A 12178-nucleotide genomic window follows, 5' to 3' on the forward strand; every position below is an offset into this window, starting at 1 on the left:
AAAGCCAGAAGTGGCGCTGTGGCTCAAGTGGTAGAGTGCTAGCCTTGAGCTGAAGAGCTGAGGGACAGCATCCAGGCCCAGAGTTCAGGCCCCACTACCGGACCCCACCCCCCCCAAAAAAAAGGAAACAAGACTAGAAATTATATCATGAAGTTTTTATTTGTATTGTTATTAGAAAAAAATACTTTCTTTTTTTTTTTTTTGTCGGTCATGGGGGTTGAACTCTGGGCCTGAACACTGTCCCTCAGCTCTTCAGCTCAAGGCTAGCGCTCTACCACTTGAGCCACAGCTCCACTTCCGGTTTTCTGAGTGTTTATTGGAGATAAGAGTCTCACAGACTTTCCTGCCCAGGGCTTTGAACCTCGAGCCTCAGATCTCAGCCTCCTGGGTAGCTAGGATTACAGGCGTGAGCTTCCAGCACCGGCGAAAAAAATCCTTTCTATGTGGAAAAAAAAAAAATGCATCCCTCCTGCATTGCTTATGGGAGTGAAGGATGGCATACTGCTTTGGAAAATGGCGTTGAAGTTTCTCAGAAAACTCTCTGGCAGCGCCACCTTTGAGCCCACATCCCAGAGAACTGAAAGCGAGGGCTCAAAGCACAGATGGGCACTCGTGTTCACAGACCAAAGTTACTGTGGCCCGGGTGTGCATCCCATCACAGTCGAGTGGGCAGGCAGACCGTGGAGAAGCAGTGAGCCACCATGACTGTGTGTGCCTGGAGGTGTCACTGTGCCGTGTGACATATGCCGGTCATAAAAGAGGTAAGTAGGATGCTGGCTGCAGAGGTTGGCAGGAGAGACAGGGGTTCTAAGAAAGTTCTGGAGATGGGTAGGGTGGTGGCTGCACCATTGGGTGAGTGTTCTTCATGACATTGAACTGTATGCTTACAACTAGTCAAAATGGTGATGTTTACGTTATGTATATTTTGCTGAAGTTTAACAAATCATATTCCACTACCAATTCAGAATTTATATATAGACAAAGCTCTTCACCAACTGATATGTATTATCAATTCCTAGCTACATTTTGCCTATGTGTTTCAAGATAAACCATATTACAAGTCTCATAAATTTTACCACACAACCTGAAATGATGTTGGCATGCTTTTATGTAGTTTTTTATCACTGCTGAAAGATTGTTCATCAATAAAATGGCTTGTAATGTAACTACAATTATGATTATAATTATGTTGGAATTAAAGCATCTGATAGCTCAGCAAGTACTGAGTTCCAGTGTACCAACTGGAAACAGGAAATGCCTGTGGAGATGTTTGCTTACAAATTGGAAGATAAACCTGCTTACAACTTTATTTTATTTTATCTTATTTATTTTTGCCAGTCCTGGGGCTTAAACTCAGGGCCTGGGCACTATCCCTAAGTTTTTTTGCTCAAGGCTAGCACTCTGCCATTTGAGCCACAGCTCTACTTCTGGCCTTTTCTGTATGTGTGGTACTGAGGAATCGAACCCAGAGCTTCACACATGCTAGGCAAGCACTCTACCACTAAGCCACATTCCCAGCCCAGCTTGCAATTTTACATAATTGAAATATGTATTCACAGGGAGGTGGTGGTTCTTGTTCTAAAGCCATCACTGGAAATATACACAGAAAGCATGTTAATGAACATATATTTACCAGATGCCTTGCACATATGTATGTGTATAATTAACTTGAAGTATCATTTGAATTGAATGCTATGCATTGCTGATAAATACACATACTTGCAATGGAAAATTCTGTTTTCTGTTATTTGAACTCCCCACGTTCATTCAGTATGTTGGAAAATACTGCCTTGTTTTGGGGGATGAACCACATCTCAGCTTCATAGCTTTCAGATAGGGTCTTGTTATTTTGCCCAGGGTTGACCTCTGACCTCTGTTCTACTTCTGCTTCCTGCACAGCTGAGATTACATATGTATACCACCAAACCTAAGCTTGCTTTTTCAGCAAAGCCTCCTTTACCTAGACTTGCCTGGAACCACAATCTTTCCCTCTCTGCCTCCTGCCTAGTTGAATGGCAAGTAAGCACCACCAGCCAGCTTCTCTTTTTCAAGAGAACTATTCCTAATAAAATCTTTACCATTCAATATAAATGGATTTTTCTTTCTCCTCTTTCTATCTTCCTTACCTTTAAAAAGGACTTAGTAGATGACTTAAGGTATGTATTGCCTATAATCCTAGCTACTCAGGGGGCTGAGATCTGAGGATCACAATTCAAAGCCAACCTGGGTAGGAAAGTCCATGAGACTCTTATCTCTAGTTAACCACCAGAAAACTGGAAGTAGCACTGTGGTTCAAAGTGATAGACCAATAGCCTTGAGCTGAAGAGCTGAGGGACAGCACCCAGGCCCAGAGTTCAAGCCCCCCAACTGACAAAAAGCAAATAAATAAATAACCAAAAGTTGGGACTGGGTATGTGGCTTAGTGGTAGAGTGCTTGCCTACCATGCATGAAGCCTGGGTTTGATTCCTTAGTACCACATAAACAGGAAAAGCCAGAAGTGGTGCGGTGGCTCAAGTGGTAGAATGTTAGCCTTGAGCAAAAGAAGCTCGGGGACAGTGCTCAGGTCCTGAGTTCAAGCCTCAGGACTGGCACACTCACACACAGAACAAACAAACAAACAAAAAACAATAAAACAATGGGTTATATTGAAAAGTGCTTTTGACAGGGAGACAAGGGTAATCTACAGAGTCAGAGCCTGGCCATTGGCAGTAAAGCCAAAGGCCTAGCTATGGTCACATAGAATAAAGATGTAACTATGGTTCATTCATCATCAAACATTCACTAAAGGATGTATTCCGCAGCCCAATTACTACACCATCACCTAAACTGAAGTGACTCTGGATACTGTTTTAAATAACAATTTAGAATCAATTGGTTCTTAAGTAAACCAAGACAAGACAAACACAGTGTAAGGACCCAGTTCTAAGCTCACATAGACAATGTGGGTAAAGGGTGCTTTCCTGAGTTGCTGTTTTCTTGAACAGAAGTTTAACTAGGCCAGTGTTGTAGCATAAGGGGACCAAGGGTGGGGGTGGGGAAAACATGTCCTCTGCACACTCTCAGCCCTGCATTCAATCCCCGGTGCAAAAAAGAGAAGGTTAAGTTGTAGTTTGCTCTTAAGTTTGAGGCTATTTTAGGCCACCACCTAAGATACTGCCTTAACTACTAGCTTTGGACTTTGAGTGAGGGTCATACAGCCTCAGCAGTTTTTCTCTAAGCCTGTGATTATGTAAAATTTTAAGACAAGGCCTTTGGACCTCTTTGTACTAGTTAATCTTTTCCTCTGTCAACATTGCCTGCCCAATTGTACTGTGTACAATCACCTATCAATGTCTTGATGAATATCTTCTGGTCCACTTTTCTACTCAAGTCATCCACACAGAAATCCAGCATGGCCTTCGGCTTCTCATTCAGGAGTAGGCCAATGTACATTTGACTACACAGCAAAGGCTTGAACATTTCTCCAGATTCAGATGGACAGAGACACCATGTCTGGGCCATTTTCCCTCTTGTCAGTCCTTTGCTAGTAAAATTTGAGTTTCCATTTTTAAAAATAACTATGTTTCCTAGCCTCTCAAATTTTCTCTTAAGACTTCTAGGGTAGAGCATTCACCTTGAGCTGAAGAGCTGAGGGCCCAGAATTCAAGCCCCATGACTGACCCAAAAACAAAAATAAAAGACTTCTAGGAAAATGTGCTATACAACTAGTGGAGAGCTGGGATGTAGCTCAGTGGCAAAGTGCTTGCCTAGCAAGTACAGTGTCCTGGGTTTGATCCCTATTACCAAAAAAAAAAGAAAAGACCAAAATATAAATAAATAAAACAGTTAAAAATAAGCCGGGCATGGTGGCTCACACCTGTAATCCTAGCTACTCAAGAGGCTGAGATCTGAGGATCTCTGGCAGGAAAGGCTGGGAGACTCTTACCTCCATTAAACCAGAAGTGGTGCTATAGCTCAAGTGGTAGAGCGCTAGCCTTGAGCCAAATTGCTGAGGGACAGTGCCCAGGTCCAGAGTTCAAGCCCCAAGACCGACAAAAACAAAAACAAAGCATAACCCCCAAATATCTTGTGGGTGGGGATAGGAGAGAAAAACTAGGAGAGAGTGGGGGAAGTGGTAGCACTATCCAAAAACAAATGTACTCTTTGCCTGACTTATGGAACTCTAACCCTTCTGTGCATCACCCTTATAACAACAACAAACTTACAGGAACGTTTTACTCTTACGATATTTATGGTCTTCAAATATTTGCGCAGCCATCATATATATATATATATTCTCTGCTTTTGTTCTTTCTAAATTATTTTCAAATAGTTGTACACGGTTACAATTTAACATGTACATTTATATGTCCAGTATGTTTTTTGTTTTTGTTTTTGTCAGTTATGGGGCTTGAACTCTGGGCCTGGACGTTATCCCTCAGCTCTTCAGTTCAAAGTAAGTGCTCTACCATGTGAGCCACAATACCATGTCTGGTTTTCTGATGGTTTATTGGAGATAACAATCTCATGAACTTTCCTGCTCAGGCTGGCTTTGAACCATGATCCTCAGATCTCAGTCGCTTAGTATCTAGCTTACAGGCGTGAGCCACCATTGCCCGGCTTGTCTAGTGCATCTGGATTGGAGGCATCCTTTCCAACATTCTCTATCATCCCGTTACCCCTTCCCTATTCTGAGTCCTATCGCATTTCCCACTTCATTTTACACTTAGGTACATTTGAGTATTGTGACTGTATTAATCCTGGTTTCTTTTCCATTCATCCACCCCCTCTCACCAGCTCCTCTCATTCAAACTGTTTCAGCTTCCTGTATTCATTTCATTAAACTTAATTGTTCAAAATGTTTACAACATAGAATTTCACTACTGTGTCTGGTGCCAGTGGCTTATGCCTATAGTCCTAGCTACTCAGAAGGCTGAGATCTGAAGATCTTTGTTCGAACCAGCCTGGGCAGAAAAGTCCTTGAGACTCTTACCTCCAATAAACCACTCAGAAAAAGCTGGAAGTGGCACTGTGGCTCAAGTGATAGAGCAAAAGGACCCTTCAGCATAAAGAGTGCTTAGGCCCTAAGTTCAAGCCCCAGGACTGGCCAAAAAAAAAAATCACTCCTACATATATTTTAGTCAGCTAGGTTGTGTATATGCATATATATACATATATGCTATGTATATAAATATATAACTATATAATATATATATATAATTTTGGACCCATGTGACTATTGCAGTACATCTGAGATGTTTCCCATACTTGTCTATGGTAAGCAGTGCTGCAGTTAACATGAATGTACATGTACCTTTATTGTGTCCTGTCATATAATCTGTTGGATAAATGTCCAGGACTGTACACTGTCATTTTTGAGCTTATTTTTCTTTATCCGTGATCAGTTTGTTCTTAGAAACTCCACAAGAATTAAAGCAAGATAATTTTAAAGTACATTCTATAAAAAGCCTATGAAAGTAAATGAACATTTGAAGAAAATTTCCACTGACGTCTAGAGGTCCTCGCTGTTAAGTTGAAACTTATGAAACAGGGACCAGTCACGTGCAGGTGAATTCTTTCCGATATCCCGTCTTTGCTGTTAAAGTGGAATCAGCAGTGGCACGAGGAATTTCAACATCTTCAAGAAAGGGAGAAGAAATGAAGTCTGTTAGGCAATCCATTCCCTGGGAGGAAAGGAGTTTGTTTTTCCTCTACATTCCTGAAGCTGACCCTTCCTAGTTTCCATCCAAGCAGAATGATGGGGGTCTTTTGAATCTCTACACAAGCTTCAGGAAAGAGATCATACAAAAAAAAAAAAGAGAGATCATACAACTTGGGGTGTTGTCCAAACCATATATGTAGGTCAGGATTCAGTAGTTTAGACTAGTTTATAATCAGAGAAAGCTCCTTGCTAGTATATTTTATGAAACGATGTTTAGAAATACAGGCAGATAGCATATTATTTAAAAATTTTAGGAGGGGCTGGGAAGGTGGCTCAGTGGTAGAGTGCTTACCTTGTATGCCTGAGGCCCTGGGTTCGATTCCTCAGTACCACATAAGCAAAAAAAGAAAAAAGCCGGAAGTGGCGCTGTGGCTCAAGTGGTAGAGCACTAGCCTTGAGCTGAAGAGCTGAGGGACAGCAACCAGGTCCAGAGTTCAGGCCCCACAACCGGACCCATAAAAAAAAAATTTATGAGTATTCTGATGTATATGATTTAATCAGATAAGACTTTCTCTGTTAAAACACGTTCTTATTCTGAAAATTTTGATTCCCATTTGTGCAATAATGCACAAATTTATAAACTAGTTTTTATAACAATTGCAAAATATCCAATTAGTTTTATGTTTGCCATAGGTTCTGAGTTTTCTATCTAATACAGCACTCTCCCTCAATGATTGGACTTGATTCTAAAAGTTCCCAAATCTTATTTATTTCTTATATTTTTTATTTTTTTAATTTCTTATATATATAAGACTGGATAATTTTTCAAAACCTAGAAGAGAAAAGGTTAATTTTCTCATAGGACTTGTTGTATATATGTCTTATGCTTGAATTCAGGGCCTGGGTTCTGTCCCTTAGCTTTCTTGCTCAAAGCTAGAGCTCTACCACTTTGAGTCATAGTGCCACTTCTGGTTTTTTGATGGTTAATTTTAGATAAGACTTTCATGGACTTTCTTTCCCAGGCTGGCTTTGAACCTCTGTCATCAGATCTCAGCCTCCTGAGTAGCTAGGATTATAGGCATGAGCCACCAGCACCCAGTTTAGGACTCTATTTTTGACAGCCTCACAGTCCTCTTATTCCTTTCTTTGAATATTGTACAACTTCATTGCTTCCTTCAAGTATTTGTTCCGCATTTTGTTTACATTTCTGTGTCTATTCATATCACAGAAGATTGATATTATGAGTGCACATGGTTGTTTAGCTAGGTTGCATCTATAATCAGATGAGATCACCTAGAGAGACAAGGAGGAAGCAGAGTGGGCAGCATTTAGAGTTGAACTCTTCCAGAAGATTCTTTTCTTGGGTCTCTCTACGCTTCACAGTCTAAGTAACTTTCCCCAGATTTTCATCCTTCACTAAAATGTCTCCTTTTTTGCTGATGATAACCAGATCTGTTATCTTTTGAAAATTCTATTCCAGAATCTTCATACTAGGACATTTTCAATTTCAATAACTTGCTGTTACATCAAATTTAGTATGTCAGAAAACTAAACAGCAAGGCAAGGTCCTCATGTCTGACTCTAGCTAATTGGGAGGTAGAGATCAGAGAATTGCAGGTTCAAAACCTGGACATCAAAGTACTTGAGACTCCATGTCAATGAATGACAAGGCACAATGGTATGTGTCTGTTTTACCAAGCTATAGGAGAGGCACAAGAACCAGGAGCAGTGACATACACCTGTCATCCCAGAGACAAAGTGAAACAAACAGAATCACAGTTCAGGCTGGCCTGGGCATAAAGCGAGATCCTACCTTGAAAATAACCAGCACAAAAGAACTAGTTAAATGGTTCAGTTGGGAGAATACCTACTTAGAAAAATGAGAGGCCCTGAGTTCAAACTGCAATACTGTTTAAAAAAAAAAAAGAAAAAGAAAATCTCTTTTCTGGGGCTGGGAAGGTGGCTCAGTGGTAGAGCACTTGCCTTGCATGCATGAGGCCCTGGGTTCGATTCCTCAGCACCACATAAGCAAAAAGAAAAAAGCCGGAAGTGGCACTGTGGCTCCAGTGGTAGAGCGCTAGCCTTGAGCTGAAGAGCTGAGGGACAACGCCCAGGCCCAGAGTTCAGGCCCCACGACCAGACCCCCCCCAAAAAAAATCTCTTTTCTAAGATGAATTTTACTCATGATGTCATCAGTTCTCATTCTGGTTCTTCTGCTTTTCCCCAAATTCAAACCCCTTAACCCAAAACCATATTCACCTTTCCCATCCACTATTAATCACCTTCTACTAATAAAGTGACCTTACTACCTGTTTGTTGTATTTAAAAGCTGTATGGTTTGAACTCAGGGCCTTATGATGGCTTGGCTGGCACCTTACCACTTGAATCATGCTTCCAGCCCTGTTTTTTCACTGTTTATTTTGCTCAGGCTTGCTTTGAAGCTTGATCCTTCACATCTCAGTTTCCTGGGTAGCTATGATTAGAGCATGAACCATTGATGCCCAGCTAAGGACTATTTTTAGGAAATCTCAAAGAATTCATATTTGCAATCAGATTTGTTGCTTAACTGAACATGTGAAGAATCATAGATTTTAGCCTTCTGAAATTTTTTTTTGCCAGTCGTGGAGCTTGAACTCGGATTGGGTACTGTCCTTGAGCTTCTTTTGCTCAAGGCTAGCACTCTGCCACTTGAGCCACAGCACCATTCTGGCCTTCTCTGTTTATGTGGTACTGAGGAATCAAACCCAGGGCTTCATCTATGCGACACAGCACTCTACCACTAACCCACATTCCCAGCCCTGCTTTGATTTTAATCTTTTAATTTGTTTTCAATTTAATCTTTTTTGTTATTTTTTTTCTAAAATAGCTGTTACTTTACATACCTAGTTCCTTACACAACTATAATTAAGTCCAACACATGAAAAAAAAATGACTGAAAACACTTGAATATCATGAACTTCCAATGCCTGCCTTGTATTTTGATTTCTGATCCTGAAAAGAGAAAATAGACTCATTTCTTTTTGTTCCTCACTAAGTACAATGATAAATTTCTGATGTAAGAGGAATCAACTCTGTAAATCTGAGGATCACAGTTCAAAGCCAGCCTGGGCCAGAAAGTCTGTGAGACTCTTGTCTCCAATAAACCAGTAGAAAACTGGAAGTGGTGCTGTGGCTCAAGTGATAGAGCACTAGCCTTGAGCTGAAGAGCTGATGGACAGCACCCAAGCCCAGAGTTCAAGCCCCACGACCGACAAAAAAAAAAAAAAGTAAAAGAACTCTGCAAGACAGAAGAAACAAACTGGAGTGAATCCCCAAGACTGGATGAAAAGTATTACAATACGTCTTCTAACTCCTACACCCAGAGGCACATGACCTAGCTTCATGTTTCCCAACCTTAACCTAGCAATAGAAGGCAGCCCATTTTCCTCTCACTTGCTAAAGGGCAAGCCTTCATTCTGGTAAGGGAGATAGATGTACCACCAAAGGGCCTGACCCACGAAGTGTGTTTTGACTGACATGAGCCAGAGAATCTTCTTCCAGAGGCATTGGGTTGACCTGGTTTGAGAAAAAAAATCCTTTCCCCCTTCAAAGAATCACTCTCAAGAACCATTGAGAACACTAGAAGCAGCAGATAAACCAAGCAGACCAAATCACAGACCAACAGCTCTGCAAACTAAACTGCCATTCGAGTCCCATCCAACAAATGTAAGCCAGGACAGTCCTGAACATAAGCAGAAGGGTGGCCTGCTAAAATACTAGAGTAAAATAGGACCCAGAGTGTCCCAACATAATGTTTAAATGTCTGGGATAACACGAAAATCTACCTGTTAATTCAGCAAGGAAAAACTCATCTTGAGTAAGAACAAATGGTGATGACACTGAGATGAATCAGATGTCATGGTTTTGCCGGAAGAATTTTTAAAGCAACCATCATAAGATGCTTTCAGCATGTAATTTCAAATTAATCACAACAAAATAGAACCCAACAAAGAAATGAAGCTAACAAAAGCCAGTAAGGTCTACGTGTTACACTCCAAATTTTAAAGAAATAAAAACTCCATAACTGAAAATACAATAACCAGAAAACCCAATGAAACAAAAACTATTCACTGATAACAAGTAAAACTAGATTGTGTTTTGGACCTTTTCTATCATGGTGTTTCACTTTCTAAAGCTTATAATATCATGGATTTCTGAGTTTACCTTGCTTGCATTTGTCTTGGCTATCATCACTATGACAAATACCTGAGAGAGAGAATTGAAGGGAGGAAAGATTCATTTTAATTCATGGTCTCAGAGGTTTACCACCAAGGTTGTTTGGGTGCATTATTTGGGGCCTGAGACAAGGCGGAATATTACTGCCAGCTCCATGGCAGCCAGGAAGCAGAGAGGAGTATGGGAAGGAGCCAGGGGCCAGTATAGACCTTTCAGAGGTCCACTCCCAGTGATCCACTTCCTCCAACCAGGACCCACCTTCCACAGTTCACCACCTCTCAGCATTCTACTAATTTTGAACCCACCCATGAATTAAACCACTCACTAATTAGGGACTTAATTAATCAGGGACTTCCTGATCTAATTGCTTTGGGAAATACCATCACAGACATACCTGGAGGTGTGCTTTACGAATGTAAGTGACTCTCCAAGCATCTGCTTGATAAGCAAGACAGAATCAGCAGACAGATCCTTCTGTCACAAGACAGAATCAGCAGACAGATCCTTCAATGTGAATAACAGAGAATCCAGACCAGAGAAAGTCATCAGAGCCTTAAGGGACCTGTAAAAAGTTAATGAAATAGCTAACTTTCATATATTTGGAGTGGTGAAAAGAGAGGAGAAAAAATGGGAGTTGGAAGGATAATTAGAAAAATAATGATTGAAGTCAGGTGCCACTGGCTCACACCGGTAATCCTAGCTACTCAGGAGGCTGAGATCTGAGGATCACAGTTCAGAGCCAGCGTGGGCAAGAAGGTCCATGAAATACTTGTTTCCAATAAACTACCAGAAAACCAGAAGTGGCGCTGTGGCTCAAGTGGTAGAGTGCTTGCCTTGAACTGAAGAGCTGAAGGACAGTGCCCAGGCCCTGAGTTCAAGCCCCATGACCGACAATAATAATAATAATAACAATAAGAATAACAATAATAATAACAGTGATTGAAAATATCTCCAAAGGCTAAAAAGTATAATAAAAGGAGCCAGAGAGAAATGACCATCTGCTGCCCAGACAATGGATGTAAGTCTTACCAAAAAGCATGGGCCCAAGCCTATGAGCCAGTTGCTCATGCCTAATCCTAGGTACTTAGGAGGCTATGATCTGAGGATCCCAGTTCAAAGCCAACCCAGGAAGGTTCCAAGCCAGCCCAGGCAGGAAAGTACTTGAGACTCTTATGCCCAACAAACTACTCAGTAAAAGCTGGAAGTAGTGAAATGACTCAAGCTGTAGAGTACTAGCCTTGAGCAAAGGAAACTCAGAGACAGCGCCTCGGCCTAGAGCTCAAGCCCCAGGACTGGCAAAAAAAAAAAAGAAAGAATAAAGAAAGACTATGGGCCCAAGGGCTGGGAAGGTGGCTCAGTGGTAGAATGCTTGCCTCACATGCATGAGGCCCTGGGTTCGATTCATCAGTACCACATAAGCAGAAAAAGCAAGAAGTGGCTCTAGCTTAGAGCTGAAGAGCTGAGGGACAGCACTCAGGCCCAGAATTCAAGCCCCACAACTGACAAAAAATTAAAAATGTAAAAAAAAGAAACTACGGGTCCAATAGGAAGTAGCACTGTCAACTGTGAGTTCTGTATCTAGCCCAATTAGCCTGCATGAGATTCTGCCTCTCTCTTACTCTAATTCTCTCTTCATTTGCCTCTATCTCTCTGTTTCTGTTTCTGATTCTGTTTCTTTCTCCCTTTCTCTCCTCTCTGATGTATGCAGCTCTTTACAATTATTAAGGACACCCAAGTAGTGTCTTGGAATTAGGCTTATGTGAAATAAACAAAGAGGAGAAATCTAATTTTATTCTTGCACTACACATGATTTTAACAATGAGAAATTAACAGAAAATAGATTGCTATTAAATAAGAATAGATAACAATATTGGAGTAAATAATGCTAGAGAAATTAGATTTTGTTTTCTTGTTTATATTTCTCATATTTAACTATGACATTGCTTTTATATCTTAAAAGTATTCTTTCAAGCTGGACGTTAGTGGCTCATGCCTAGCTACTTAGGAGGCTGAGATCTGAGGATCACGGTTCAAAGCCAGTCTGGGCAGGAAAGACCGTGAGATTCTTATCTCCAATAAACCACTCAGAAAATTGGAAGTGTGTCAAGCGCTGGTGGCTCACGCCTGTAATCCTAGCTACTCAGGAGGCTGAGATCTGAGGATCACGGTTCAAAGCCAGCCTGGTCAGGACAGTGAGATTCCTATCTCCAATAAACCACCAGAAAACTGGAAGTGGCGCTGTAGCTCAAGTGGTAGAGTGCTCGCCTTGAGCTGAAGAGTTGAGGGACAGTGACCAGGCCCAGAGTTCAAGTCTCAAGACA

The sequence above is a fragment of the Dipodomys ordii genome, unplaced genomic scaffold, assembly GCF_000151885.1.
Source record: "Dipodomys ordii isolate 6190 unplaced genomic scaffold, Dord_2.0 Scaffold24, whole genome shotgun sequence".
Lineage (NCBI taxonomy): Eukaryota > Metazoa > Chordata > Mammalia > Rodentia > Heteromyidae > Dipodomys > Dipodomys ordii.